General features: G+C 42.7%; 1 long non-coding RNA gene across 1 annotated transcript; it reads left to right on the top strand.

Moving 5' to 3' along the window:
• Positions 1–227: 227 nt before the first annotated feature.
• On the top strand, positions 228–6804 carry LOC143997515 (uncharacterized). Its single transcript, XR_013277695.1, has 2 exons — positions 228–744; positions 5448–6804. It is a non-coding gene; the product is annotated as an uncharacterized LOC143997515 (long non-coding RNA).
• The last annotated feature ends 435 nt before the right edge of the window (positions 6805–7239 follow it).

Raw genomic sequence — 7239 nt, 5'->3', positions numbered from 1 at the left:
CTATGAATCAAACAAACTTGTTGGTGATTCTTTACCAAAAAATAGTAGAGCCCGGATGGATATAGGCGTTGATACAATTGGAAAAAATAATCTTCTCATAAGGACCACCGGTCAACAAGAAAGGAAGCTCCAAGGTATATTAAACGTCATGTGGATTCAAACATATAGGACCAAAAAGGAATGAAAAACACACATAGCGTTGTAAGGATTAAGGTATATGTTGAAACAAAATGGTTGACCTTATGTCTTATATTTTTCTATCCTTCTCTGTAAAATAAGGATTCGTCATCTATTTTCACGTACTCATCAAGAAGAGGCCGCATCAGCCCTAAAAAGCAGTCTACGCCCAGAAGATTGTCTTATCAGCTGATAACACCCGGAGAATTGTCTTTACTTTGAAAATGTTGTTTTTTTTACATTTGCTGATGTTTGCTCTTTTCTGTCTATAAAAGATGTAATAAAGAAGCCTCAGAGCCACAGTCAGTCAGAGACAGTTAGAGTTAACGACGGACTTCTGAGCAGAAATACTGAATACTTCTGTGTCTCTTTGCTCAGATAAGAACTCTAACTAACAATTGGGAAACGGTAACATAACCTGACAAATAGGTGACTTGTTGAGGTCACACCTAACATTTCTGGCGCCGCGAATAGGGACTCGCTGAAGAAACTACAAGAGGCGAACGAACATAAGGACGGAACGAAATGGTCGGGCACATCAAAGAACCACAGACAAATCCTGCGCAGGTAAGAAAAGCTTTATTTTCTTATAAACTCTGTGCTTCTTAGATTTGTGCCCACCTGATCTGTCTGAATTGTTCTTCAGGTAAACACCAACCTCTGTAGTAGGCGGGTCTTGAACTTAATATTTTGGCTTATGTTACCGTTGTTTCTTGTCTGTCTACTTGTCATCTGTCTGTTGTGAATGAGATAAGCCCTGTTTGTATGGTGTGAATTGAAACATATATCATCCCAATGGGTAACGGAATGCGCCCTTAACTCGTGAGAGTACTTTGGGGGTCTGACACTTACGTTTGATATATGCCTTTTTGATTCATGAGCCTAAAAACGGGTTGAAAGTATAAGTCCTGACTGCCTCAATAAAGCAGGAATAAGAAACGAATGCTGAGAGATTCCATGGTAATGGGAAGGGAAATAAGGTCTCCACAAAAGCCCGGAGACCTAGTCATATGTGTTTGGCCACCAAAAGGGAATGCTTGTATATGTTGTAGCCGTCAGTCTGGTCATAATATTTGTCAGTTGGCTAGCATATAAGGTAATTCGATTTCAGAAATCTCATCCAGGAGAGGTTTTTAGTATTTTGGCACCGTAGGAGGAGAAGGCAACGAGACACTTAGTAAGTGATCCAAACGCCACCTAGGCAGGACTGTCAAAATGGGCCAGACACATGGTAAACCCCAGGAGGAATCTCAGAAATGTTATGATGTTAAAGACATAATTACAATGTTGTATGGGAAGGATAAGGCACAGGGCACAAATAGGATTCTCAAGAAATTGGGGATGGATGGAGAAAATGGATTAAGTGTAGAAGGTTGGGAAGAAATAAAGAAAGACAGACAGGGAGAGATATTGCAGAACAGATGGGTATCACAAATACAATGTTTAATTAAGGTTTCCAACAGGGCTGAAGAGGAGGGATGGGAGTATTGTCAGGAAAAGGGTGGATGGGATATGAAGGTCCGACGCAAAAGTCTTCCTTCTGCTCCCGGCGATAGGGTAAATACGGGAGATACTCCACCTCCTTATAACACTACCACACCAGGTAATGAAAGACCAAAACTTTATCCTTCCTTAAGAGGAAGAGGATGGGTATGCCGAGTATGCGGTACCCAGAACCCAGACTGGGCACAGGAATGTGTGCATTGCGGCGCTCAAAGACCAGAGCCCGTAGCTCCAGTCCATAGTCGGACTAGGGTAATACAAGTAAATAATCCAAATGCGGGTCAAGCAGGACAGCCACCTACAGTGACTCAACAAGTCGTTCTGAGGACATGGACACCTTGGTCGGCTGACACTCTTATGGCATTAATACAGAATGCTCCTGATCCCGTAGCAAAACCTGCCGCATTCTGTAGATTCGTGACACAATTACTAGACACACATGAAGCAACTTGGCAAGATGGGGAAGATATATGTAGACATAAAATGACACTGACAATGTTTAATCAATTTATGAATGAAATTGCTCCACATAGACCACAAGGGGATCCAGCGGCAGATCCACCAGGAATACATCCTCGTCATATAGACTCTAGACCCCTGTTTATTGCTCAGTTACGAGAATTTTGCCAAGGGAAACAGCAGGAAAGGGGTTCGACAGCGCCCATAAAACAGGCCCCAGGTCAGACTGTTACAGAATTTTACCTCAACATGGAAAGCATGATGGCTGACGAAGGTCTAGATTTAGCCTTACCCGTCACCATTAGGGCTTTCAATCGACAGTTTATGGAAGGACTAGTACCCCAAATAGGTGACAAACTGAAGGCATGTACTCCCGAATGGAGAGCCATACGGGACAGAGGAACATTGTTGCAGAAAGCACAAGGCATAGAGGCTGATTTAGCAGAAACTAAACCCAGAAGGACACCGGGAGTTAACACTGTTGCCCGGGTCAATGAAGGAGGGAATTCCTCCCGTAAACCTCTTACCTGTTATTACTGCAACAAGGTGGGACATATAAAAAGAGACTGTAGGAAAAGGATAAAAGACGAACAGGAAGGAAACACGGACAGAGACACGAGGGACTACAGACAGAGGCGTACCAATGATAGGGACGATCCGACCGCATGACTTGCCCCAGTCCTAGCTGAATCAGAGAACAAAATGCTCCACATGTTGATGAAGGTGGAAGGTAAACATATTCCTTGTTTGGTTGACACAGGAGCGTCACGCAGTCTGTTGTCTGATTCAGTAGTCCCTCCACACATGACGTCCCGTGACACCATACCCATAAGTGGTTATGACGGACTCCTGACTGATGCCCCACTGACTAAACCTTAAAAAGTAAAAATAGAGAATGGCAACCGCCTGACACTTGTGTATTGTTGCAATATGTAGATGACCTATTGTTATGTTGTCCGGATAACGATACTTGTTTAAAAGCCACTCTATCATTGTTACAATTCCTGGCTGAAAAAGGGTGCAAGGTGAATAGAACTAAGTTACAGGTATGTCAGAAAAAGGTTGTCTTTTTGGGCCACTGTATATCCCAGGGTACTCGACATCTCACTGAAGACCGAGTCCAGGCCATAAGACAAATGAATATCCCACGCAATTTTAAGCAACTTCGTATGTTTCTGGGAATGGTATCATATTGTAGACAATGGATACCACATGCCAGTTCTCTGATGCAGCCATTATATGATTGTTTGAAAATAGTACCCTATGTACTCACAGAAGCAGGTCATGAATCTTTTAGCACCTTAAAAAGGTTACTAATTTCGGCACCTGCGATCGGGATCCCTGATTATACCAAAACATTTCATTTGTACATTGCTGAAATCACGGGACACGCAACAGGGGTGTTGACACAACAACACATCAAACAAAGGCCGGTAGCATACTTCTCGGCGGCCCTCGATCCTGTCTCTAGAGGATCACCGTCCTGTGTACGAGCAGTTGCAGCAGTGTCAATTATCATTGACAAATCCTCAGAAATTGTCTTAGACAATCCTGTAGTGGTACATACCACACATGACATACACGCCATCTTATCACAGGTCCAACCAAAACACATATCAATGGCAAGGCAGCTGCGTCTACAATGCACTTTGCTCCTACCCCCCAATGTTACCTTTCAGCGATGCACTTCTTTTAACTTAGCACAGCTTTTACCATTACAGACAGATTTGACAGGGGGGAGTAATGATGATAATGGTGTAGACACAGCACAAGATACTCAGGATTCTGACACACTTTCATTTCATGACATAACATCTGATGAACACGATTGTTTTCAACTTATGGAACAAGAAACCACGGGGTTCCCACATGTCACAGACATACCCATTACAAATGCAGAACACACACTGTACATAGATGGTAGTAGATTTGCCGATGACAAAGGTAAATATCACACAGGTTATGCTGTGGTAACGGACACACAGGTAATTGAGGCAAAGTCACTACCAGCACACATGTCGGCACAAGAAGCGGAACTAACCGCTCTAGAGAAAGCCCTAGAACACTTAGAGGGACAAGAAGGGAACGTTTACACTGATTCCGCATACGCCTACGGTGTTGCACATGATTATGGCCACATATGGAAAGCTAGAGGTTACCTTACAGCAGCAGGCACACCTGTTAAACATGGTGAAGGAATCAAAAGAGTCCTGAACAATCTTCAAAAGGTTAAAAGAGTAGCCATCATGAAGATAGCGGCACACACGAGCGCAAAAACAACTGAGGCAAAAGGAAACGCATTTGCAGATTTAACTGCAAAGAAGGCAGCTCTAGGGGAAGTAAGCCCTGAGACCTTAGCCACGGTACAGGTGAGTATGCCCGAAACCACATGGCAGCAGCTAATGGAACTACAGGAACAAGCAGGGGCTATTGAGAAGGACCGTTGGGTTAAAGAGGGAGCTGCACCAGGCCTTGACAATGTATGGAGAGAAGGAGACAAAATATGTCTACCCGCTTCTCTATACCCAGCAATGGCAGCGGCTGTTCACTTACCCACTCATGTCAGCTCCAATTCTATGTATAGGATTGTAAGCCAAGGATGGCTAGCCCCTGGATTCAGTAGTACTGCAAGGAACTACTGTGCTGCATGCCAAATCTGTCTGATTAATAACCCAGGACAGAGAGTGAAAACCCCACGTAAACATCAGGTCCGGGCCCAATATCCCTTTCAGAGACTGCAGATTGACTACATACAAATGCCTAAGAGCGGCCCCTTTGAATTTGTTCTCGTGTGCATCTGCCTATTTTCAGGCTGGCCGAAAGTTATCCTGTGAAATCAGCTACGGCAAAAGCCACCGCCAAGAAACTGATTACTGAGCTGATACCTAGGTTTGGTCTCCCAGAAACAATAGAATCAGATAGGGGGACACATTTCACGGGAGAAATAATGCAAAATGTGATGGCAATGTTAGGGGTTCAACAAAGTTTTCATACTCCTTACCACCCACAGAGTTCAGGATCAGTAGAAAGAGTAAATGGTACAATCAAGCTGAAAATACAAAAAGCTATGCAAGAGTTAAATAAACCATGGCCTGAGTGCCTAGCTTTAGCTTTGTTCTCTATTAGGTACACCCCAACAGGAAAAACAGGGTTATCCCCATATGAAATACTGTTTGGAAGTGCACCTAGATTAGGTTTATATTTTCTTCAAAGTATGCAATTACAATGTGATAGTTTAACTACGTATGTAATACAGTTGCAACAGCGTCTGACTAAAATCCACAAGAGTGTGTATTCTTCTCTTCCAGACCCTAATTCTGTCACAGGTACACACGATCTACAACCAGGAGACTATGTGTATGTAAAGAAACATACCAGAAAGACACTGGAACCAAGGTTTGAAGGTCCTTTCCAGGTGCTATTGATTACAGCAACCTCAGTGAAATTGGAAGGGAAACCTACCTGGATCCACGCTTCTCATTGTAAAAAGGAGCCAGTTGGCAAATGACAACATGTATCTTTTTATTGTTTCAGTAATTCTGGCTAATAGTTTGGTTACCTCACAGAATAAAATACACAAGGATGAAGGATTTTCTAAAAAAATGTTATTACTGAAGTTTAAATATGCTTATGCCCAGAAGTCAGGATATGAGAAATGTTGGATTTGTAGCAAATTACACCCCAGCACAGCAAGTATACCACTGATGGCAGTTCCTATAAACTATACTGATCTTGCTAACAGTAGCATTAACAATTAGAATTACATGAATTAGCAATTGAAAGTATGAGTGCAGCACTGACAGGACTCTGTGAAACTACTGAGGACTATGAGTGCTGTACTTGGATACATAACACCAGCATTGAGGTACCTGATTATTATGACATCATTGCACAACACCGTACGGAAGTAAAGAATTTACAAGAGAAGGCCCGAAATATTGGTCGCGACTGGGATCCGTTTGGTGGAACTTTTAGTTTCTCAGGGTTATTCTCTTGGGTTAAGAAGGCAGCAATGACGATTATAGTGGTGCTCTTATTCGTATTTTTCTTTTATGCATGCTTTAAACTGCTCATATGCTTTTGCAAGAAAGCCAAGGTAAATGATGCGGAAAAGATGGAACTTTTGTGAAGATAGGTAGATTTAGATCCTTGACATCACCCATCTGTCAGAAAAGCCACTCTTCCTGAATTTTAGATGTTGGTACTGTCCAGGGGGATGGGTGTATACCCCTCTGACAACTCGCGGTCAGGGAGAGTACTCTGGATATAGGCCGACTAGAACTTGTTCAGGTGGACCCAGGGCAAGAGGGAGGGGTGATGTCAAAGGGGGAAATGTAAGGATTAAGGTATATGTTGAAACAAAATGGTTGACCTTATGTCTTATATTTTTCTATCCTTCTCTGTAAAATAAGGATTCGTCATCTATTTTCACGTACTCATCAAGAAGAGGCCGCATCAGCCCTAAAAAGCAGTCTACGCCCAGAAGATTGTCTTATCAGCTGATAACACCCGGAGAATTGTCTTTACTTTGAAAATGTTGTTTTTTTTACATTTGCTGATGTTTGCTCTTTTCTGTCTATAAAAGATGTAATAAAGAAGCCTCAGAGCCACAGTCAGTCAGAGACAGTTAGAGTTAACGACGGACTTCTGAGCAGAAATACTGAATACTTCTGTGTCTCTTTGCTCAGATAAGAACTCTAACTAACAATTGGGAAACGGTAACATAACCTGACAAATAGGTGACTTGTTGAGGTCACACCTAACAGCGTGAATCCGCATAACACAAAATTTATTATTAAAAATTAAAGACTTTGCCCTTGTACACACGGTCGGAGATTCTGACGGAATGTGTCCGATCGGAGCGTTTTGTCGGATATTCCAACTGTGTGTGGTCTGCATCGGACTGTTTCCGTTGGAAAATCCATCGGACCAACTTTTCCAACTTGCCAGAAATATTCTCTGACAAAATGCTCCGATCGGACATACTCCGATCATGTGTAGAGAATTCCGATCGGACAAAGTGCCATGCATGCTCAGATCAAATTCCTACACCAAAGCTATTGGCTACTAGTGTGAACATAGTCCCGTCGTAACGAAATA

Source organism: Lithobates pipiens, unplaced genomic scaffold (genome assembly GCF_037356315.1).
Source record: "Lithobates pipiens isolate NorthernLeopardFrog02 unplaced genomic scaffold, aLitPip1_a1.2 Scaffold_19, whole genome shotgun sequence".
Taxonomy (NCBI): Eukaryota; Metazoa; Chordata; class Amphibia; order Anura; family Ranidae; genus Lithobates; species Lithobates pipiens.
This window is presented reverse-complemented; position numbering and strand designations above follow the sequence as displayed.